This window comes from Neopelma chrysocephalum, unplaced genomic scaffold (genome assembly GCF_003984885.1).
Source record: "Neopelma chrysocephalum unplaced genomic scaffold, ASM398488v2 Primary Assembly neopelma1_97010, whole genome shotgun sequence".
Lineage (NCBI taxonomy): Eukaryota > Metazoa > Chordata > Aves > Passeriformes > Pipridae > Neopelma > Neopelma chrysocephalum.
This window is the reverse complement of record NW_020925652.1, coordinates 229803-255140: the sequence shown is the minus strand read 5'-3', so window position 1 is coordinate 255140 and position 25338 is coordinate 229803. Positions and strand designations below refer to the sequence as shown.

Genomic DNA, 25338 nt, shown 5'->3' with positions numbered 1-25338 from the left:
CAGGGTTCTCGCTGAATTGGGGGCCAATTAACAGAGGTTGAGAGGGGATCGGCTCCCTCACTCGAAACCTCTCAGGGTTGGAGCAAGCTTGTACAAGCCCCGATGCCGGTGATAGAGATCACACTTGCACGCTGTGAGGTCTGGTGGTGAAAAAGTAGTTTATTCAAAGCAGCAAAGGGTTTTTATCCCCTCTGTGGGAGGGATTAGGAAGGGGACTGGGATTGGGTACGGGCTTGGGGGGAAGGGAGTGGTTTGGAGAGTCAGCTAGCCAACGGGGAAACAGGAGGATCGAACTCCAATAGAAAACTAGGGATTGGGGAGAGATGGGTGAGAAGACCAATGGGGTTAAAACAGGGGCGGGAGTTGGCTCAGTGAAGAAAGACAGCATGGCGCTGCCCAGGGAGACTGCATAGGTGAGGGAACAACAGAGTTTTAAGGGAATCCCATACAATAAAAACGCAAATAAACTGTAAGTGTTTTCAGTTGGCCGAATTCCAGAGCTGCTGCCGTGGTGGTTCCTTTTCTAAAGGTGTTCTTTCCATGATTCATATTTCGCGCATTCTCCCACAGACAATCTCCATCCTTTCTGGATGCAGAGGGAAACATAGTGACAAAGGATGAGGAAAAGGCAGAGGTATTTAATGCCTTCTCTGCCTCTGTGTTTAATAGTATGATCAGTTGTTATCCAAGTACCCAGCCCCCTGAGCTGGAAGACAGAGACAGGGAGAAGAATTAAACCCCCACAATTCAGGGCAAAATGGTTAGTGACTTGCTACATCACTTAGATGCAGACAGGTCTATGGGGATGGAGGGGATGTGCAGAACAACCAGAGGATCAGGCCCAGTCAGCATGGGTTTATGAAAGGCAAGTCCTGCTTGACTAACCTGCTCTCCCTCTATAAAATGGTGACCCACTCAGTGGATGAGAAAGGCTGTGGATGTTGTCTACCTAGACTTTAGTAAAGCATTTAACACTGTCTCCCACAGCATTCTCCTGGAGAAACTGGCTGTTCATGGTTTGGACTGGAGTATTTTTTGCTGGGTAAAAAGTTGGCTGTATGGCCGAGCCCAGAGAGTGGTGGTGAATGGAGTTAAATCCAGTTGGTGGAAAGTCATAAGTGGTGCTCCTCAGGGCTCAGTATTGGGACTAGTCCTGTTTAATATCTTTATCGATGATCTGGATGAGGGGATCGAGTGCACCCTCAGTAAATTTGCAGATGACACCAAGTTGGGCAGGAGTGTTGATCTGCTAGAAGGTAGGAAGGCTCTGCAGAGGGATCTGGACAGGTTGGATCAATGGGCTGAGGCCAATTGCATGAGATTCAAGGAGATAAAGTGCTGGGTCCTACAACTGGATCACAACAACGCCATGCAACACTACAGGCTTGGGAAAGAGTGGCTGGAAAGCTGCCTGGCAGAAAAAGACCTGGGGGTGTTGGTTGACAGACAGCTGAACATGAGCCAGCAGTGTGCCCAGGCAGCCAAGAAGGCCAATGGCATCCTCAGTATCAGCAAAAGTGTGGCCAGCAGGACCTGGGCAGGGATTGTCCCCCTGTACTCGGCACTGGTGAGGCCACACCTTGAATCCTGTGTTCAGTTTTGGGCCCCTCCCTACAAGAAAGACATTGAGGTGCTGGAGTGTGTCCAGAGAAGGGCAACAAAGCTGGTGAAGGATCTGGAGCACAAGTCTTATGAGGAGAGATTGAGGGAACTTGACTTGTTGAGTCTGGAGAAAAGGCTCAGGGGAGACCTTATTGCTCTCTACAACTACCTGAAAGGAGGTTGTAGCAAGGTGGGTGCCAGTCTCTCCTCCCAAGGAACAAGCAACAGGAGAAAAGGAAATGGCCTCAAGTTGCACCAGGGAAGGTTTAGACTGGATATTAGGAGAAATTTCTTCAGGTCAGGCATTGGAATAGGCTGCCCAGGGAAGTGGTGGAATCACTGTCCCTGGAAGCGTTCAAGAAATGTGTAGGTGTGTCACTTAGGGACATGGTTTAGTGGTGAACATAGCGGTGCTAGGCTTATGGTTAGATTTGATGATCTTAGAGGTCTTTTCCAACTTTAACAATTCTATGATTCTATGATTAAATTTCGAGTTAAATAAAAAATGGTCAAGAATATCTACAATGAGACATGTCAGCACCAAACAATAGTCCTATCATGCTACATCAACCTGTCAGCAACTCCTGTGCCAACTTGCTACAATTGCATTCCCAACTTATCGTGCAGAACATTCAGTCACGAGGGCATCTGCAAGATCCTTTGACATTATCCTGATTTTCTGCCATGGGTTTTCTTTTTTAAAGAAAAAAATCCTGCTTTGAATTTTTTCCCTTTACCACTGTGAAAGAAAGGTGTTGAGCAATGGAAGGGGGAAGGGAGCTAGCTGACTGGATTCCCCCTGGCCTGGAGGGATGGCCAGCACAGAGCCACACACAAAAGGATTAGCTGATAGTCCCACATTCCAAACTAATGAACTAATGGTTTCGGGAGACTGGGGGGGGGTGGAAGTTGTTTTTTTTTTTCCTGGGAACTGCACTTTACTTTTTCCCGGACTCGGGGAGTGGTCTCCCAGTTCATTTTTTCCAGCTGGGTCACTGGTTTCTTCTGGCCACGAGGGAGGTCCCGGTTCGCCCCGATTCCTCACGTCCTGCTCTGCCCACTGCCTGGAGTTGCCTCGGATTCATCGGAAAGACAGCGCCATCTGCGGAGGAACCTTTGAGGGGAAAGGTTGCCCTTCCCCTCCTTCCTTTCCCGTGTCGGCGGCAGTTTGCACCCATTGACGAGGAAGTGGATCCTAGTCAGAGCCAGACTTTGACAGCGTGAGTCCACAGGAGGAACCATCTTCCCCCTTCGGTGGTGGCCCGAGTCCCCGGGACGTGCCTTGGACCGACCCAGCTGCCTCCCGTGCAGACACGGCGGCCACCAGAGCCCAACAGCGCCATCTGCCAACCATCGGAGAGCAACTGCAGCCTTTATTTCGCCGGAGGCCCAACAGCGCCACCTGGTGACCGTGAGTGAGGCACTGCAGCCCCTGCCTCCCGAGGCACGCCATCACCCCCTGCTGGTTGTGGTTATAACTGCGTCAAAAGGCAAAAAGGACTTAATTGTTTTCGGTGGAAGTTTGGTTACGGAATTGTTGCTTGTTCTGTTGTGTTACATATATATATATATTTAGTAAAGAGCTGTTATTTTCTTTTCCACACCTTTTCGACTGAAGCCTCTTAATTTCAAAGTTATAATTACTCAGAGGGAGGAGTTCGATTTTTCTCCTATCCCGCCCTCCTTAGCAAACATTTCTGTCTCATTAAACTGAGACATTTTCATTATGAAGTCTGGTAAATAAAGGAGAATCAGAGGATGACAAAGATGCCATTCTCAGAAAACAAAGAAACCAGCTTCTTAACACATCCACAGTTTGTATTTGCCTGAGAATCACTTTCGTTGGTCTTAGTCTCAGAGGAAAATTGCTACTTCAAAACAGACATTTATTATAGACTTCTTTAGATGGTGAAGAGGTAAGTTCTGTTCTTTCACATTTTTTCCTTCTAAAACATCAGTATTGAGAAAGGAGAATGAAAATGAATCAATGGCACTCTAGATCTTTGAAGTTCTTGAGAAGTCAGAATAAAATATTATATCTAACCTTTACCAGTACATCTTTTATGGAAACTGTCTGACCTTCTTGTTTTGACTCCTTGGCAATATCTTTAGTAGATTCTTCATCCTTTAGCTTATGTACAATTGTCTGGACTGTTTTAACCATATTCTTCATCAATCAGGATACAGAGTTGGATATCTCCTCAGACTGCCTTCCTGTATAACAAAAAGCAATAATTTTCTGAATTAAGTGCTATAATTAAAACATTAGCTTTAGAACAGACAATCAATTAGGACAAAACACTCAGCAGAGCAATACAGGATCTCCACTTCGCTGTTTGAGTCTACCTGGATTAACTCAGGATTAAGTGTTTAAAACCCAGCAAGATTACAAATTGCTTTTTATTTTTTTAATTCATCCATTGATTGCAAGCAGAAATAATTATTACAACTGCAATTTACTTGAAGAAAAATCAGGATTAATAATTGTTTCCCTGCCATTCTTCCTTACAGCACCATTAGTCTCCTAGTTATGGACTACATCGCCTTGCATCAGCTGAGTGAAATCCATAGCCAGAGTAAGGAAAATGATGGGATTTGGGGGTAGGGGAAGGAGAAGAGGTAGTGAAGTCCCAAGTATTAAAAAATAAATTCAATACTAACCCGAGGCAGTGCATCTCTTTAATCTTTGTCTTCATCACACTCAAATGTCACCTGAGTATGCTGTTTCCTCTCTTCCTACCACAAAGATGGCTTGAAACTTTCATTATGAGATATGAACATAGCTAAATAAGAATAAAAGAGACTTGTAAGAATAGGATACATTATACAAAATAAAAATAAACTTTCTTTTTCTTGAATGGAATTGGTGTGGTTTTGTATGTATTCTTAAAAGATAAGAGACTAGCAGCACCACAAATTGAAGAATAGCTGTGCTGATACTGCTTTATGACCTTGGTTGTATTTTCATAATAGTAAAATCACTATCTGTAAAGTAAAAAAATTTTCATACACACAGCTGTACACTTGTCTGAACAGTTGCAGTTGCAAATTTTCAGCAGAACTCTGCTGCAAAGTATTTTTATTCATATATATGTATAAATATGAAAATATATATTTTACATATAAAAAATTAAATTATGTAGATTTATATATCTTTACTTCAGTGAGGTGGTCTCATTAAGCATGTTTAAGAGCATTCATTTGATTTCAGTTAATGAAAATTAAAGAATAAAAATGACTTACTGATAAAACCCCTGCATTATTACTAATCCTGAAAACAAACAAAAGCAACTAAAACTTAAAGTAAAAACATGATTTCGCAGAAGTTTTATAAATGAGAGGAGCTTTACAAAGTATTAATTGTCTAATTTTACAAGAGAAAAAAAAATCTTTTGGTTACCCACTGTCTCATTCTAGCATGTCTCCATGCCTTGTGTTACATGAGCCAGACTTTACCTTAGCATGCAAGTAGTTTAATAAATCTGTTCCAACCACCCCCAGCAAACCTATATACTTCACTAGCAGTGCCAAGACTATTCATATTAACTTTACCTGAAATAGAAAAATGCTTAATTATAGGGCTCACCAACTTCATTGGAATATTTGTCATACTGCATTTATTGCATAAACTTACAATTTTAACACATATGAAAAATATTCTAATAGATTTCACTATCGCTGGAACAGTTCCTGGTACAAATAAAGAACTTTCTAAAGAATTTTAAAAAGGTTATCGATTAAACTTTAAACCTTCTGTTTGGGATTACTGCCTTGGAGTGAGGTATTCTGTCAACCTGAACCAAACAAGCAGCCTTTTCCTCATCTACAGAAAGAAACCTCACCATTGGAGCAAAATAAAGTTCCAATGAAGAGAATGCTTTCAGGACCTATCTTCAGCTTCAGTGCCAATCTCCAAATGATTTTATATTTCTCACTTTCTATCAGAGGTATTGCACATGTGTTATCTGTATTAGAAGATGCTTAAACTGATGTAAAATTTACTGGTTTTGCAGACATTTTTGATTACTCAGTGTACTAGACATTTGTGTCATGTAACAGAAGATGTTGCCATGTGTCAATTTTCAGTTATTTCCATTTCTATTAAATAAGCACAAGCTTTTTTGTTTTGACCATGGGGCTTTGAAGGAAAGTGGAGAAATATAGAGACTTTAGTCTCCCTAACTCCTGATAGGGTTACTCATGGAATGTTACTCATTTTCCTAAATATTTCACAAGTGTGCAGAAATAACTTTCTGACAAGGTCTTAATGTTCTGGGCCTAATCTTTCATAAAAATGCTTGAACAAAATGTGAGCAAAATGCATTTTTTTTGGACTTAGGTTTTTTTTCTTTTAAAATAAAATGCAGAATGTATAGGGAAATAAAAGTTAAATGCTGAGCCACTTGGATCCTCACAAGTCTATGGGACCAGATGGGATCCATCCTAGGGTGATGAGGGAGTTGGTGGAAGAGCTCACCAAGCTGCTCTCCATCATTTACCAACAGTCCTGGCTCACTGGGGAGGTCCCAGATGATTGGAAGTTGGAGAATGTCACGCCCACCCACAAAAAGGACTGGAAGGAGGACCCGGGAAACTACAGGCCTGTCAGCCTGACCTCAGTGCTTGGCAAGGTTATGGAACAGATCATCCTAAGTGCAATCACACAACACCTACAGGATGGACAAGGGATCAGACCCAGCCAGTACGGGTTTAGGAAGGGCAGGTCCTGTCTGACCAACCTGATCTCCTTTTATGATCAGGTGACCCGCCTGGTGGGTGAGGGGAAGGCTGTGGATGTGGTCTATCTGGACTTCAGCAAAGCCTTTGACACCATCTCCCACAGCATTCTCCTGAAAAAGCTGGCAACCCGCAGCTTGAACAGGTGCACTCTCTGCTGGGTTAAGAACTGGCAGGAGGACCAGGCCCAGAGAGAGGTGGTGAACGGTGCTGCATCCAGTTGGCGACCAGTCACTAGTGGTGTCCCCCCAGGGATGGGTGTTGGGCCCAGTCCTGTTTAATATCTTTACTGATGATCTGGATGAGGGGATTGAGTGTACCATTAGCAAATTTGCAGATGACACCAAGCTGGGGGGAAGTGTTGATCTGCTGGAAGGCAGGAGGGCTCTGCAGAGGGACCTGGACAAGTTGGAGAGATGGTCTCATTCCAACGAGATGAGGTTCAATAAGGCCAAGTGCCGGGTCCTGCACTTTGGCCACAACAACCCCATGCAGCGCTACAGGCTGAGCCCGGAGTGGTTGGAGAGCAGCCAGGCAGAAAAGGACCTGGGAGTTTGGATTGACAGGAAGCTGAACATGAGCCAGCAGTGTGCCCAGGTGGCAAAGAAGGCCAATGGCATCCTGGCCTGGATCAGGAACAGTGGCCAACAGGTCCAGGGAAGTGATTCTTCCCCTGTACTCAGTGCTGGTGAGGCCACACCTCGAGTACTGTGTCCAGTTCTGGGCCCCTCAGTTTAGGAAGGATATTGAGGCCCTGGAGCAGGTCCAGAGAAGAGCAACAAGGCTGGTGAAGGGACCTGAACAGAAGTCCTGTGAGGAGAGGCTGAGGGAGCTGGGGTTGTTTATCCTGGAGAAGAGGAGGCTCAGGGGAGACCTCATCACTCTCTACAACTACCTGAAAGGAGGTTGTAGCCAGGTGGGGGTTGGTCTCTTCTCCCAGGCAACTATCAGCAAGACAAGAGGGCATGGTCTTAAGCTCTGCCAGGGGAGGTTTACGTTAGATATTAGGAAAAAATTCTTTATGGAGAGGGTAATCAGACATTGGAATGGGCTGCCCAGGGAAGTGGTAGAATCACTGTCCCTGGAGGTTTTTAAGATGAGACTGGATGTGGCACTTAGTGCCATGGTCTAGTAATCATGGTGGTGTTGGATCAAGGGTTGGACTTGATGATCTCAGAGGTCTTTTCCAACCTGGCTGATTCTATGATTCTATCATTTATTTGAGGAGGATAAAGAGTTTTCACTCAAGCAAGTTTTCGCTGCTAGGAAAACTAGTCCTGGAAAAGATCAGTGTGGGAAAATTCCATTTATTACACCTATGGATGTCTATTCTCTCCCTGTTTTGAGAATTAGGATTCCTGTATAGAGATAACACTTTCTCACAGATATGTTGAGAGACCCCTACTGGGAGAGAGAGTCTATAAAAGCACAGGGGAGAACACAGCCTTGAAGTTATGTGCATGCAAAAGGTGTTGTTATAAAAGCACCTGAAAAACGCTTGCTGGGTGCTCTTTTTGCCCACAATGTGAATGTAGTGGGTTGACCCTGGCTGGACACCAGCTACCCACTAAAACCTCTCTCTCACTCTCCTCTGCAACTGGACAGGGGAGAGAAAAAAACCCAAAAACCAGCAAAGGATTCATGAATTGAGTTAAGAGCTGGGAGAGGTCACTTACTGATCACCATCACAGGCAAAACAGACTCAAAGTGGGGATATTAACTGAATTTATTACAAACAGGATCAGAGTAAAAGAGTGAGAAATAAAATAATCTTAAAAACACCTTCCTCCCACCCCTCCTTCCTTCCAAAACTCTACCTCCTCCTCCCCAGCAGTGCAGGGAGACAGGGAATGGGGGTTATGGTCAGTTGTTGTTTCTGCCACTGCTCAGAGAGAGGAGTCCTTTCCCTTCTCCCATGGAGTCCCTCCCACAGGAGACTGTCCTTGATGGACCTCTCCAGTGTGAGTCCATCCCTCGGGCAGCAGTTCTTCACAAATTGCTGTCCCGTGGGTCACTCCTCCATGGGGTGCAGTCCTTCACAAATGAGCTGTACCGGCGTGGGTCCCCCACAGGGGCCACAAGTCCTACCCGGGAAAAACCTGCTCCAGCGTGGGCTTCCCTCTCCACAGGCTGTAGGTCCCTGGCAGGACCCTGCTCCATCTTGGGCCTCCCATGGAGTCACAGACTCCTTCGGATATCCACCTGCTCCAGCATGGGCTCCTCCATGGGCTGCAGGTAGGTCCCTGCACCCCGATGGTCCTCCATGGGCTACAGGGAGACAGTCTTCTCCACCATGGTCTTCACCATGGGCTGCAGGGGCCTTAGCTCTGGCTCCTGGAGCACCTCCTCCCCCTCCTTCTGCACTGACCTTGGTGTCTACATTGTTGTTCACATGTTCTCATGCTGCTCTTCCCTGGCTGGAATTCTTATCTGTACAACAACCTTCTGTTCCTAAATATGTTATCACAGAGGTGTTACTATCACTCCTAATTGGCTCAGCCTTGGCCAGTGGCAGGAAGCCCGTCCTGAAGTCAGCTGGCATTGGTTCCACCAGACAGGGGAAGCTTCTAGCAGCTTCTAAGAGAAACCACCCATGTAGCCCCCCCGCTACCAAAACCCAGCCACAGAAACCCACTAAAGTGAATTAACAGCATATTTAGGGTTTCCAACTTCAGAATAAACTTTTCCTTAATACCTTAGCCATGGTTTGGTCCTCTGGGTTACCTGCATGCATATCAATTCTTACAGAATGCTATGTACTTTTCAAAAAATACATACTCAGTAATAGATGAAACATTTTGTCTAATTTTTTGTTAAAATAGTCAGTCTGAAGCAGACAGCTGGCAAGGAGAATTTCAACCCAAACCATTAAGCTCTGCCAGAATATAACAGGGTGTCACACTGGGAAGTGGAAACAATCGAAGAACACGATCCCACCAGTCCATTCCTCACCTCACTCCCCATACATGCACACTTCTAACTATAACAGTTTCACCTAGAATTTATTAATATGTGAATCACATTTTTAAGTTACTGTTCACATTCTTCAGATGTAATTCTTCATCACTTACAAGTTTACTTCAAAGTTGTATCTAAGTGTTATCTAGTGAAAATCATGTTAGGTGGACTGTCTTCCCATTATTATTTTCCAAAGGGAGCATTCTGACAGGGTATTTCAGAAATTCTTACCATCCTCAGTCCTTGGTTGCTGAGAGAACATGTAATTAGTCAGCACTATTTTCTGTGTGTCAGGGTCAGTTTCTTCTTGAAGAGTGATAAGTGGTTTAGACTAAGAAGCAAATGAAAAAAGGGTATGCTATGCAAATATAAATGTGTAAAAACTAAATATGAACTACATGTCACAGAGCATGACTGTCCTATTACTTTGCAGTTTACACTGCCTTGTATTAAACCACTTCTCCTCTGAATAATTTTCACAAAATGAAGTTATTAACGTCTGTCTTTGATGACTTGTTTTGAGAACTGAAACAGTAACGGCTTTAAGGGAAGAGCAAACACTGGATATTCTAAGAGTAACCCAGTTTCTTGTTAGGACTTATTACTGTCCCAAAGGAGACTGATCTGGAATATGCAGATATATTTAGCCATTTAAAGCTGTGAACAAATATATCTAAAGAAAAATGTTGTACTCAATTTTTTATATTGACACTAGATTGAATATCCCCCACCCCTTGCAAAAAAAGGGCATGGGATTCTTGAAATTACTGTATTGGTAAAAGTACTTTCATTATACTATTCCTAAGGCTAGTGGATTTTCTGGCAACCCTACACACCTTAATGCTGTTCAGGAAATCAGCATAGTACAGAGGGCTTCAATACACAGGAAAAATACAAGCCACAGGCGCATTAGTTGCTTCTTGATAACTTGGCTCTTGGATAGTCACAGAGTTCAAAACGTAGGTCAAGAAACTCACCGCAAAAAGAAAGGCATGCTATGTTCTGGCAAAGTGGGGATACATTAGCCTGGAAGTAAAATACATGTTTTAATTTTTACTTCATCTTGTATGTTAATATATAAATGGTGCACTTGTGTAGGCATATCAAAAGTGAAATTCTGCAAGTAAACCCTGGAGCACAATCCAAACATATTGATTCAAAGAAATCCTCAAACAAAATATATAAAGCACACTTTTATTACGGCCGGGTAGATGCAGGGGGGTTTCTCCCCCCTGTGCATGTCCACTGAAAATAAAACACAACAGCTTTTTATACAGTGAGTTTCAAGAATTATCTATCATATACACTCTTTACAAAGTCTGCCTTATCTAAATAGACATTTGGTTGCCTAACTCCTATTCTTATTATTATAGTTACATAAAATTTATCATTTCAAACAGTTTAGGTTCTCCCCTACTCTTCTGTCTCCCTTGTAATGCTACATGCTAAAGTCTTTCCTGCTTTCCCTGACAGTCCCTTTGTTTACGTAAGCTAGCTTTATCTTAATTGCCCACAATTTGGGCAGCAACCTTCTTTCAAGCAGTTACAATTTTGCAAAGTCACACTAACATAGATGAATTTTTATTTTATTTTGTCTTGTCTTTATTTCAATATGGATTCAAATCACCCTGAAATATAGATGTTTTCAAATTCCAAACTATTATCCAGATCTGATTTTTGTTGCTTCTGTCTATATTGGAATGGTTGAAATGTTTGTTTCTTAATGCAGTTGAATTTTTGGCTTTTCAGAACTGTATTGGGTTTCTGTGGCAAGGATCTGGGGAGGGGGTTACAGGAGTGACTTCTCTGAGAAACTGCTAGAAGCTTCTCCCATGTCTGACAGATCCAATGCCAACTGACTCAAAGGTGGACCCACCACTGGCCAAGGCTGAGCCAACCAGCGATGGTAGTAACACCTCTGTGATAACATATTTCAGAAGGAAAAAAGTTATTGTGCAGAAGTTATTGCAACCAGAGAAGAGCAGTGTAAGAATACATGAGAGAAACAACTCCGCAGACACCAAGGTCAGTGGAGAAGGAGGGGTAGAGGAGGAGCTGAGATTGCCCTGCAATCCATGGTGAAGACCATGGTGAAGCAGGCTGTCCCCCTGCAGCCCATGGAGGTCTACGGTGGAGCAGAGATCCACCTGCAGCCCGTGGAGGAGACCCATGCTGGAGCAGGTGGATGCCTGAAAAGAAAGATGTGACTCTGTGGGAAGCCTGCACTGGAGCAGGCTCCTGGCGGGGACCTGTGGACCCATGGAGATAGGAGCCCATGTTAGAGCAGGTTTACTGGTAGGACTTGTAACCCCCTGGGGGACCCACACTGGAGCAGCCTGTTCCCAAAGAACTGCACCCCGTGGAAAGGGACCCTTGTTGGAGCTGTTTGTGAAGAACTGTAGCCAGTGGGAAGGACTCACACTGGAGAAATTTGTGGAGGACTGTTTCCTGTGGGACGGACCCCATGTTGGAGCAGGGGAATGACTCCTCTCTTTAAGTAGGAAGCAACATCAGAAACAACCTGTGATGAACTGACTGTAATGCCCATTCCCCATCTCCCTGAGCAGCTGGGGGGAGGAGGTAGAGAATCAGGAATAAAGTTAAGCCTGGGAAGGAGGGAGGGGTGGGGGGAAGATGTCTTTTAGGCATTGTTTTACTTGTCATTATCCTGTTCTGATTTTGACTGGTAATGTCTTGGTTTAAAGACAATGTACTCCAGAGGGAGGGACCTCTGATGGAATAGAAACTCCCTCCAAATTACTGTGAATTTGAAATTATGAATTATGAGACTTTTGAGCAAAGTGTAGAAACTAATAGCAAAATAAAACAACAACCAAACAATAACAGAGAAAATGTCACCCAAAAATCACTCTTTCACTTCCACGCCACCAAGGCGACAACGCAGTCCCAGCACGGTCACGTGATCCTGGCAACTGCATCTACCATGCAGAAGCGGCCACAATGGCGGCAGCGGCGGGAGCCCAGCAGAGGTGATGGCTGTGCAGGTGGGAAGCTGACAGGTTGGAGCGGCAGGCAGTTGCGGCATCAGCAGGGCTGATACCACTGGTATGCTCAAGATGGTTACCTTGCCTTGGGCGATCAGCAGCGAAGGGCACAGGGGCTTTGGGGAGAGACAACACGGCTCTGGTGGGTGCAGCCCCTGGCAGGAGTGAGCAAGGTGGCGGTGGCTGTGGCAGCATGATGCGATATATCCACTCAATACCATACTCTTTAGCCCAGGTGGTAACTAAGCTATTTTTGAAATGAGTCCCATTATCTGACTCAATTTGCTCTGGGGTGCCATGTCACCACAGGATTTTCTTTTCAAGGCCCAGGATGGTGTTCCAGGCAGTGGCGTGAGGCACTGGATGTGTCTCCAGCCATCTAGTGGTTGCTTCCACTATGGTGAGCACATAGCGCTTACCTTGACGGGTTTGCAGCAGTGTGATGTAATCAACCTGCCAGGTCTTTCCATATCTATACTTTTCATATCTATATTTAGTCCATCTCCCACCATACCACAGGGGTTTCACTCTCTTAGCCTGCTTGATTGCAGCACATGTTTCACAATCGTAGATAACCTGGGAGATAGTGTCCATGGTTAAATCTGCCCCTCTGTCTCATGCCCACCTGTTGGTGGCATCTCTTCCCTGATGACCTGAGGCATCATGGGCCAATGGAGCTACGAACACCTCTCCCTTGTGCTGCCAGTCTAGAGCTACCTGCGACACTTTGACTTGGGCAAGCTCGGTATGCTTGTTCGTTGTTGCAATGTTCTTCATTTGCTTGGTTTTTGGGCAAGGGTGCATCTACATGGTAAACTCTCATGATCAGCTTTATCTGGGCAGCTATGCCTTGCCACATTTCGGAAGTCCCGATGGATTTTCCTCTGCAATGTAAGTTGGCCTTCTTCCATCTGTCTAGCCATGCCCAAAAAGCATTGGCCACAACCCATGAGTCAGTGTAGAGGTAAAGCCTTGGCCACTTCTCTCGCTCGGCAATGTCCAAGGCCAGTTGGATGGCTCTGAGCTCTGCAAGTTGACTTGATCCACCTTGTCCTTCAGTGGCTTCTACAACTTTTCATGTGGGGCTCCATACAGCTTCTTTCCATTTCCGGTTGTCCTAGTTAGAACAGCTGGGACCAGTTCATCACTGTGTGGGTGTAACCCAAAACTGTGTATTCTACACCCTCCATGCCATTTCTCAGAAACTGTTAACAATAGACCATTTACAACAGCTGCCCAGAACATGCCTGACAGCCTCAGGCTATAAGCTGGGTATTAAGAGGCCTGTGAGATAGGAGGATACTCCTGTCCTCATACCCATTGTGGAACTCCCCGCCCTGAGGGAGGTACTGGGCATTCCTGCCTGAACCTAAGGATATATAATCTTGGGGTCTTGGGACTTCTGGTACCACTCGTGGGATCCAGAGAAGGACTGTGACCACCACTCTCAACCATACTGAGACCACCACTCTCGACCAGACTGCAATCACCACTCTCGACCAGACTGCAACAGCACTCTCACCAACAGGTTTTCCCTCTCCTTTTACTTTGGACTCAGGGGGACCACGTGGGGCTCAGCATGGGGAGGGGGGCCCAACGAACACCACTCTGTTCATGCCCCAGGGTGCTGGGTTATACATTTGGATTTTGTGGGTTAAAACCAATTGTTTGTCTGTATAATTGTATTTATTGTATTATTTTTATTAAATTGTTATTCTGACTTATAATCTCTCTTTTGAGTTGGGTTCATTTCCCCTGCCGGTTTACCTTTAAACCAGCTCATTTTTGGTGCCCAACATGGGGCCCGAGAGAGAAGTCAGAATCACAATTTCATTTTAAGCATTTGTCTATTTGGATACAGAAACTCCCTGATCACCATGTTGTTTGATGTATTCACGTGGACATTGCATCTGAGCCTGTTCATATTTCCACATATGGGGAACTATTTGCCTGTTTTGATGCTCTCTTTAAGACCAGGGAGAGGGATCAAAATTGCTTTATTAATTTACTATGTTTATGTCATCATAACATCAGAAGCAGTGAGTTTCATTGTGAATGTGTATCCAGTCTTGTTTGCCTGTCCTGGTTTGGGTTGCTACCTCTGGGGCCTCATTAAAAATCTCACCCAGTCTTTTGGGGGAACAGGAGGGAATGGTTGTTTCCAGCCTTTCACCTCCTTCTTCCCCTTCAGACCTGCTACAAGTCTTTGAAAATATTGAGTTTCCTTTTGATGTTAAAGACAGAGTAATGTTGTTAGTGTTACTTTGTCTGCTCTGTACTGTCTACACCATGCTTAGGGTCAGACCAGGGCCTTCTAGGGAGGTTGTCTGGAGGCCTGCCCTGGGAGTGGATAATGTTGAGTGGCATGGGAAGTGGGAGGACATAGGCCAGTATTTGGAGAAGTTCTCTCCTCCAATGATCTGGAAATTCACCCCTGAACAACTGCAGGATCCTGTTAGCATGATAAGATTGGTGAAGGAAAAATGCTCTGGCAGCTCCAGAGATGGCCAGCTCACAGCAACCTGCTGGGCCCTGGCCACTGCCTACCAGACACTACTTGACATGGTACAGCACTGTCAGGGGGAGGAGAGAAGGAGCAAATCCACAGGCACCACGTCCACCCAAACCACAGCTGAGTCAGAGGGAGAAAGAAATAAATCAACCGGCACTGTGTCCACACAAACCGTCAAGGAGCCAGAAGGACAACCGAAACCAATAGCAGTCGCCCCTGTCCAGAAAAGGAAATCAAAGACTAAATCAGTTTGTATAGTGAATGATGAAGAAGAGGCAGGACCTTCACATCCACCGGAGGAGACAGAGCCAGAAATAATCACTCGGTCTCTATCCCTGGGTGAGCTACGTGAGCTCCGGAGAGAGTTCACACGACAGGCGAATGAGCCCATTCTGACCTGGTTGCTCCAAATCTGGGACGCTGCAGCTAACGATACAGTTCTAGATGGGAGTGAAGCAAGACAACTGGGATCCCTGTCTCGAGATGTAGTCATTGATCAGGGGATTGGAAAGAGGCAGGAAACTCTCAGCCTCTGGCGGCGACTGTTGTCCAGTGTGAGGGAGAGATACCTTTGCAAGGAGGACCTCCACGTACAGCAAGGACAGTGGAACACGATGGAACAAGGTATCCGGTGCTTGAGAGAATTAGCTGTACTGGAGATAATCTTTTCAGAGGATGAAGGATTCCCTAAGAGTCCAGATGGTGTACAGTGCACATCCCAGATGTGGTTAAAGTTTGCATGACTCGGGCCAGAAATGTATTCCCGCTACTTAGCAACGTTGCAATGGAGAGAGGGAGAGGACAAGATGGGTGTGTTGGTTTAGTAAACTCAGGATTTATGAAGACACTGTCACCGCCCCATTATGAGCCCACATCTCATCTGTGGAAACTGATGCCTAAAGAAAATTCGGGGGCAAAAAAACTCCAAGGCAAATTAGTTTTGGAGGTGAGATAAGGAAAGGGTTTTTAATTTGTACCTAGGCATAAAGATTGCATGACGCGCTCATCAGTCGCTCTGTACAGATGTTATAATTTTTAGTACTGTCTGTCCAATCCCAGATGTTTCCACCCTGTGGCTTTTGCCCCGATCCACCCTCATCCTGCCCCCTGGGAATTGGGGCTAGGGGCTTTTCGAGACCCTATTTTCATCAACCATCATCTTCAGGGTACAGGGGGCATATATTCACCCAGTTCTTGACTGTACTTTTGCAGTTTAGGCCAGGATACAAGTGTTCTCTAAACAAAATGGACCTACTTTGACAAGAGACTAAACATTTTTACTGGAATTCAGGGGATAATGATATGGAGAGCATGGAATGGGGTAATAGAGGTTGAGGAATGTGTAAACTACTGTGCTAAAGGGTGAGGGATATAATACAGCTACTTCTAAAATCAACTTCTACTATATAACTACTTATAAAGCTTATAAAAATTAGAAAAATCAAAAACCAGATGGACCTTAAGGCATCAAAACCACATTGGCTGAACATGTCCAAAGCCTGGAAGAGAAGATTGAAGAGGGCCACCAGAAGCTAAGAGAGGAAATTAAGGAAGGGATCTTCCATATCTCGCCAGGACAAACAAGAGTCTCTGCTATCAGGAGCAGGCACCCTCCAGCTAAGGAGAGAGGGTACACTCCATGTGACCATCTATGGTTTTACCTCCATGAGCATGGAGAAGATATGAGGAAGTGGGATGGAAAACCCACCCCTTCCTTAGCAGCCTGGGTACGTGAATTGAAAAGAGGAACAAGTACCACAAGGAACTCTTCGAGGATAAATGCTGCTCCGGTCTCTCGTGGGCAAGACTCCAGACAGTACAGGAATCATGATATGTCTGATCCTCTTGAAGGGACCTCCAGGTCATACTTACAAGAAGAGCGCAGTGAGTACCATGACCAGGACTAGGGGTGCCCTGCCTCTAGCCAGGTAGAGGAGAGGGACAATCGGTCTATTGGATGGTGTGGATTCGGTGGCCTGGCACATCAGACCCACAAAGATATAAGGCCTTAGTTGACACCAGTGCACAATGTACTTTGATGCCATCAAGATACATAGGGGCAGAATCCATCTCTATCTCTGGGGTGACAGGGGGATCCCAACAGCTGACTGTACTGGAAGTCGAAGTGATCTTGACTGGGAAGGAATGGCATAGACACCCCATCGTGACTGGCCCAGAGGCCCCGTGTATCCTTGGCATAGATTACCTGAGGAGTGGGTATTTCAAAGACCCTAAAGGACTTCGTTGGGCTTTTGGCATAGCTACTGTGGAGGCAGAGGAAATTTGACAGTTGAACACCTTGCCTGGTCTCTCAGAGAACCCTTCTGTGGGACTGCTGAAGGTTGAAGAACAATTGGTACCAATGGCCACAGCAACAGTACACCATCGGCAATACCACACTGACCGAGACTCCGTGACTCCTATATATAAGATGATCCGTGAACTGGAGACCCAGGGGGTGGTCAGCAACTCGCTCACCCTTTAACTGCCCTATATGGCCAGTGCGTAAGTCCAGTGGAGAGTGGAGGCTGATGGTGGATTACCGTGGACTCAATGAAGTCACACCACCCCTGAGTGCTGCTGTGCTGGACATGCTGGAGCTCCAGTAAAAGCTGGAGTCCAAGGCAACCTAGTGGTATGCCACCATTGACATTGCCAACGCCTTCTTCTCCATTCCTTTGGCAGCAGAGTGCAGGCCACAATTTGCTTTCACTTGGAGGGGTGTGCAGTACACCTGGAATCGACTGCCTCAGGGGTGGAAACACAGTCCCAGCATTTGCCATGGACTGATCCAGACTGCACTGGAAAAGGGCGAGGCTCCAGAACATCTACAGTACATTGATGACATCATTGTATGGGGGAACACAGCAGGGGAAGTCTTCGAGAAAGGAGAGAAGATAATCCAGATTCTCCTAAGAGCTGGTTTTGCCATTAAACGAAGTAAGGTCGAGGGACCTGCTCAGGAAATCCAGTTCCTAGGAGTGAAGTAGCAAGATGGACATCGCCAGATTCCAATGGAGGTGATTAACAAAATAGCAACCATGTCCCCACCAACCAACAAGAAGGAAACACAGGCTTTCCTAGGCACCGTGGGCTTTTGGAGGATGCATATCCCTGAGTACAGTCAGATTATAAGCCCTCTCTACCTTGTGACACTGAAGAAAAAAGATTTCCAGTGGGCCCTGAACAACAACAAGCCTTTGAACAAATTAAACAGGAGATTGCCCATGCAGTAGCCCTTGGTCCAGTCAGGGCAGGAGAGGACGTGAAGAACATGCTCTACACTGCAGCTGGGGAGAATGGCCCTTCCTGGAGCCTCTGGCAGAAAGTGCCTGGGGAGACCCGAGGACGACTGCTGGGATTCTGGAGTCGGGGATACAAAGGATCTGAAGCCAGCTATACACCAACTGAGAAAGAGATCCTGGCTGCTTATGAAGGAGTTCGAGCTGCCTCAGAAGTGATCGGCACTGAAGCACAGCTCCTCCTGGCACCCCGACTACCAGTGCTGGGCTGGATGTTCAAGGAAAAAGCTCCTTCTACACATCACACCACCGATGCCACATGGAGTAAGTGGATCGCTCTGATCACACAACGAACCCGGATAGGGAATCCTAATCGCCCTGGGATTCTGGAAATTATCACCAATTGGCCCGAAGGTGAGAGTTTTGGACTATCTTTTGAAGAAGAGGAGCAGGTGACACGGGCTGAGGAGGCCCCACCATATAACCAGCTACCAGAAGATGAAAAGCAATATGCTCTCTTCACGGATGGTTCCTGTCGCAGTGTAGGGACAAACCAAAAATGGAAGGCAGGCGTATGGAGTCCCACACGGCGAGTTGCAGAAGTGACCGAAGGACAAGGTGGGTCAAGTCAGGTTGCAGAGCTTAAAGCCGTTCAACTGGCTTTGGATATCGCTGAATGAGAGAAGTGGTCAAGACTCTATCTCTACACTGACTCATGGATGGTGGCCAATGCTCTGTGGGGGTGGCTAGAGCGATGGAGAAAGGCCAACTGGCAGCACAAAGGGAAACCCATCTGGGTGGCTGAGATGTGGCAGGACATCGCTGACCGGGTAGAGAAGCTGAGTGTGAAGATCCATCATGTAGATGCTCATGTACCCAAGAGTCGGGCTAATGAAGAGCATTGTAACAACAAGCAGGTGGACCGAGCTGCCAGGATTAAAGTCTCTCAGGTAGATCTGGATTTGCAGCACAAGGGAGAATTATTTCTGGTGATGCCTGCTCAGTTGGTGCTTAGAAAAAAATCTAGGAGCTGTTAATTAGGGTGAGATAAGGAAAGGATTTAATTGTGCCAAGGCAAGAGATGTTACACGACGCGCGCGTGGGGCTGTGCCCGAGATGTTACATTTATAACAATATCTGACCAATCCCAAGTGTGTCCATCCTCTGACTTTTGGCCTGGTCCACCCCCTGGCCCACCTCCTGGAACTGGGTCCGGGGGCTTTTTGGGACCCTCTCTTCATCATCCTTCATCATCTTCGGGGTACAGAGAGCAGAGTCACCCAGTTCTTTGACTCTGTCCTGCGGTTTAGGCCAAGATACAAGCGTTCCCCAAACAAGACAGGCTTGCCTTGACAAGAGACAAAACATCTTCTACTGGATACAGGGATGGGCTGATATGGGGAGTATGGAATGGGGTAAGAGGCTTAAGGAATGTATAAACTAAGGGGTGCTAGGGGAGGAGGGAGAAAGGGTTTCTAAAATCTACTTCTATTACCTATAAAACTTATAAGGTAGAAAAATAAGAAAACTATTGGGGTTTAAGGCATCACTGGCTCAATGGGCCCATGATGCCTCTGGTCACCAGGGGAGAGATGCAACATACAGATGGGCTCGTGACCGAGGGGTGAATCTAACCATGAACAGTATCTCACGGGTTATCCATGACTGTGAGACATGTGCTGCCATCAAGCAGGCCAAGCAGGTGAAGCCTCTATGGTATGGTGGACGGTGGTCAAAGTACAGGTATGGGGAAGCCTGGCAAGTTGACTACATCACGCTCCCCAAAACCCGCCAAGGCAAGTGCTACGTGCTGACCATGGTAAAAGGAAGTACTGGATGGTTGGAGACATATCCCATGCCTCACGCCACTGCCCGGAATACCATCCTGGACCTTGAAAAACAAGTCCTGTGGCAACACGGCACCCCGGAGAGAACTGAGTCTGACAATGGGACCCATTTTAAGAATGGCCTCATAGACACCTGGGCCAGAGAGCACGGCATTGAGTGGGTGTATCATATCCCCTACCATGCACCCACTGCTGGAAAAGTTGAGCAGTGCAATGGACTGCTGAAAGCCACCTTGAAGGCACTAAGTGAGGGACTTTCAAACATTGGGAGCTGCATTTACCAAAGGCCACCTGGTTGATCAACACCCGAGGCTCCATCAATCGAGCTGGCCCTGCCCAATCAGAACCATTGAATACTGTAGATGGAGATAAAGTCCCCGTGGTGCATATGGGAGGTATGTTAGGAAAGACTGTTTGGATTAGTCCCACCTCAAGCAAAGGCAAATCCATCCAAGGGATTGTTTTTGCTCAAGGGCCTGGTTTCACTTGGTGGGTAATGCAAAAAGATGAGGAGACGCGTTGTGTACCACAAGGGGACCTAATTTTGAGTGAGAATGGTCTGTAATGTTTCATTGTATATATATATGTATATAGTTTTTAAAAGGTGTTAATTTGGGCATGACATGGATGGTATAGAATAAGGGGTGAATAATGTCCTAGTTAGAACAGCTGGGACCAGCTCATCACTGTGTGGGTGTAAACTGTGTATTCTACACCCTCCATGCCATTTCTCAGAAACTGTTAACAATAGACCATTTACAGCAGCTGCCCAGAGCATGCCTGACAGCCTCAGGCTATAAGTTGGGTATTAAGAGGCCTGCGAGATAGGAGGATGCTCCTGTCCTCATACCCATTGTGGAACTCCCCGCCCTGAGGGAGGTACTGGGCATTCCTGCCTGAACCTAAGGATATATAATCTTGGGGTCTTGGGACTTCCGGTACCACTCGTGGGATCCAGAGAAGGACTGTGACCACCACTCTCAACCATACTGAGACCACCACTCTCGACCAGACTGCAACAACACTCTCACCAACAGGTTTTCCCTCTCCTTTTACTTTGGACTCAGGGACCACGTGGGGCTCAGCACGGGGAGGGGGGCCCAACAAACACCACCACTCTGTTCATGCCCCAGGGTGCTGGGTTATACATTTGGATTTTGTGGGTTAAAACCAATTGGTTGTCTGTATAATTGTATTTATTGTATTATTTTTATTAAATTGTTATTCTGACTTATAATGTCTCTTTTGAGTTGGGTTCATTTTCCCTGCCGGTTTATCTTTAGACCAGCACACTGGTTCATCCCTACAATGTGACAGGAACCATCAGTAAAAAGGGCGTAATGTTTTTCATCCTCTGGTAGCTGGTTGTATGGTGGAGCTTCCTCAGCATGCGCCACCTGTTCTTCTTCCTCTTCATCTGCCAGACCAAAGTTCTCACCTTCAAGCCAATTTGTGATTATCTCCAAGATCCCAGGGTGATATGGGCTTCCAATTTGGGCGCACTGCGTGATCAAGACAATCCACTTACTCCATGTAGTGTCAGTGGCATGATGCGTGGAGGGAACCTTTCCTTTGAACATCCACCCCAGCACTGGTAGTCGGGGTGTCAGGAGAAGCTGTGCTTCCATGCCAATCACTTCTGAGGCAGCTTGAACTCCTTCATAGGCTACTAGAATCTCCTTCTCTGTTGGGATGTAGTTGGTCTCAGACCCTCTGTAGCCTCGGCTCCATAATCCAAGCAGTAGGCCTTGAGTCTCCCCAGGCATCTTCTGCCAGAGGCTCCAGGAAGGGCCATTATTCCTGCCTGCAGAGTAGAGCACATTCTTCACCTCTGGTCCTGTCCTGACTGGCCCAAGGGTTACAGCATGAGCAATCTCCTGTTTGATCTGTTCAAAGGCTTATTGCTGTTCAGGGTCCCACTGGAAATTGCTCTTCTTGTGTGTTACCAGGTAGAGAGGGCTCAGGATCTGGCTGTATTCTGGGATGTGCATCCTCTAAAAACCTACGGCACCTACCTTGTGTTTCCTTCTTGCTGGTCAGTGGAGACATTGCTGTGATCTTGTTGATTACCTCTTTTGGCATCTGATAACTTCTGTCCTGCCATTTCACTCCCAGGAACTGGATTTCCCAGGCAGGTCCCTTGACCTTACTCCGTTTGATGGCAAAGCTGGCTTTCAGGAGAATCTGGATGATATTTTCTCCTTTCTCAAAGACTTCTTCTGCCGTGTTCCCCCATACAATGATGTCATTGATGTACTGCAGATGTTCTGGAGCCTCACCATTCTCTAGTGTGGCCTGGACCAGTCCGTGGCAGATGGTGGGACTGTGTTTCCACCCCTAGTGCAATCAGTTCCAGGTGTACTGCATGCCCCACCAGATGAAAGCAAACTGTGGCCTACACTCTGCTGCTAAGGGGATGGAGAAAAACAAATTTGCAATGTCAATGGTGGCACCACTTCACTGCCTTGGGCTCCAGTTCATACTGAAGCTCCAGCACATTTGGCACAGTGGCACTCAGCAATGATGTAACTTCATTCAGGCCACAATAGTCCACAGTCAATCTCCATTCTCCATTGGGCTTACTCACGGGCCAAATGGGGCTGTTAAAGGGTGAGTGAGTCTTGCTGACCACTCTTTGGCTCTCCAGTTCATGAATCATCTTGTGGATGGGAATCACAGTCTCGGTTTGTTCGGTACTGCCAGCGATGCACTGTCGTGGTGGCAATGGGTACTTGCTGTTCTTCTACCTTCAAGAGTCCTACAACAGAAGGGTTTTCTGACAGACGAGGCAAAGTGTTCAATTGTTTAATCCTTTCTGTCTCCACAGCAGTAATTCGAAAGGCCCATCAATGCCCTTTTGGGTCGTTGAAGTACCTGTTCCTGAGATAGTGAATGCCCAGGATACATGGGGCATCTGGACCAGTCACAATGGGGTGTTTCTGCTAGTCTTTCCTGGCCAAGCTCACTTCTGAGAACCCCTTGTCACCCCAGAAATGGAAATAGATTCAAGCTCCACATGTCCTGATGGCATTAAAGTACATTGAGCACTAGTGCCAACCAAAGCTTTGAATTCTTGTGGTTCTGATGTGCCAGGTCATTGGATCCATTGTCAGCGTTTGTTCCCCCCAGAAGCCACATGGTGGCATGGGGAAATTCAATAAGAAAATCTAAAACCACAACAGGTAATAAATTCAACTAATTTCCCTAAGTCAAGTCTGTTTTGCCTGTGCCGGTTAATTGGTTAGTGATCTTTCCCTGTCCTTACCTCAACTCATGAGCCTTTCATTATATTTTCCCTCTCCCCTGTCCAGTTGAGGAGGGGAATGATAGAGCAGCTTTGATGAGCACCTGGCATCCAGCCAAGGTCAACCCACCACAAGAACATTACACAAAACTTCTAAAAGTCAACATAGCTATTAATTTAAACCTTTAAATTTGATCGCATGCAAAATAAGCACAGAGTTATAAGTAGGATTGTCATAGTCTGAGACTTATTATAGAATGATAGAATAGTTTGGGTTGGAATTAATCTTTAATGGTAATCTAGCTTTCCCCCACGCAGTGAGCATGGATATATCATGGATATATCAGGTAGCTCAGAGCACCATCCAACCTGGCCTTGAATGTTTCCAGGGATGGGGCATCTACTACCTCTCTGGGCAACCTGTTCCAGTGTTTCACCACCCTCACTGTAAAAAATTTCTTTCTTATATCAAGTCTAAATCTACCCTCTTTTCGTTTAAAACCATTACCCCTTCTCCTATCGCAATAGGCCCTGGTTAAAGTGTCCCCATCTTTCCTATAGACCTCTTTTAAGTACTGAAAGGCTGTTATAACATCTCCCTGGAGCCTTCTCTTCTCCAGGCCAAACAACCCCAATTCTCTCAGCCCATCTTCATAGGAGAGGTGTTCCATCCCTTTGATTGTTCTTGTGGCCCTCTGGACCTGCTCCAACAGGTCCATGTCTTTCCTTTGCTGAGGACCCCAGAGCTGGATGCAGTACTCCAGGTGGAGTCTCACAAGAGCAGAATGGAGGGGCAGAATCACCTCCCTTCACCTGCTGGTCACACTTCTTTTGATGCAGCACACTATACAATTGGCTTTCTGAACTGCAAACACACATTGCCAGGTGTCTCAGTTTAATGAGACTGAAGTGTTTTGCTAAGGAGGATGAGTTATGAGGAAGACCAAGCTCCTCCCTCTAAGCAATTGTAAATCCGAAATTAAGAGGGTCCAATTGAGGAAGTGTGGAGAAGGAAAAGATAACAGCCCTTTATTAAAGGATATATGTTTATTGGCAGAACAACAAAAGAACACAAAAACAGCTAAACAATAATCCTGTACCCAAAAGTCCCCTCCAAGAAAAAAATTCAGTACTTTCCGCCTTTTGGCACAATTCTAATCAAGATCAGGAGGGGGTGTTGTTGGATCTCTGGAGGGGCAGAGCCTGCAGTTGCTCGATGTTGGTCAGCAGGGGGCGCTGTTTGGTTCTGGTGGTTGCTGCGTGGGGGCCCCAGTGCGCAGGAGAAGCTGAAAATGGAGATCTCCCCCCACACCAAGAAGGGGAAGGGGAAAAGGGGAAAAAGGGGTTCTTCCCGAGAACTCATGCTGTCAGCAGTTGACTCTGGCCGGGACTCCCCTAAAGGTTCCTTCGCAGAAGGGTCAAGCCTCTCCGATGAAATCTGAGCAAGTCCAGGCTGGGGGCAGAACAGGGCGCAGGAGAACGGAGGCGAACCAGGACCAGAAACAGCCAGGTGGCCCGGTCGAAAACAAAGCAAACCCGGAGCCTTTCCACACACACACCCTCTCCCTGAGTCCGGGCAAAAGTGCCGTGCCTCCTGTTTCTGAGGAGAGAGGAAAAAAAACAACTCCTCACCCCTCCCCACAGTCTTCGGAGGGCCATCAGCTTGGAATGTGGGTCTGCTGGCTAGTTCTTTTGTGTGGGTCAATCACCCAAGGCAAACTACCCTCCCCCGTTCAACATCTTTCTTTCACAGTGATGCAGGGGAAAGGAAAAATTCCCAGCTCAGTTTTTTTAGAACAAGTAAACCTATGGCACTGGGTCATGTCCAGCCTCTTATCCACCAGCACCCCCAAGTCCTTCTCGGCAAGGCTGCTCTTAATCTGTTCATCCCCCAGTCTGTATTGATACGGGGGTTGCCCTGACCCAGGTGCAACACCTTGCACTTGACCTTGTTGAACCTCATGAGGTTCCCATGGGCCCAATTCTTGAGCTTGTCCAGGTCCCTCTGGATGGCATCCCATCCCTCAGTCATGTCAACCACACCACACAGCTTGGTGTCACCTGCAAACTAGCTGAGGGTGCACTCAAGCCCACTGTCTACACCACTGATGAAGACATGAAACAATACTGTGTGGGAAATAGGCAGGCTGAGGGCCTGGAAAAAAACAGACCTTTGCAGAGCACAGAGCAA

At 46.4% G+C, this 25338-nt stretch overlaps 1 pseudogene; it reads right to left on the bottom strand.

Annotated features, from left to right (window-relative positions):
* LOC113960996 overlaps positions 1–25338 on the bottom strand; it is a 126831-nt pseudogene that overhangs the window by 78239 nt on the left and 23254 nt on the right.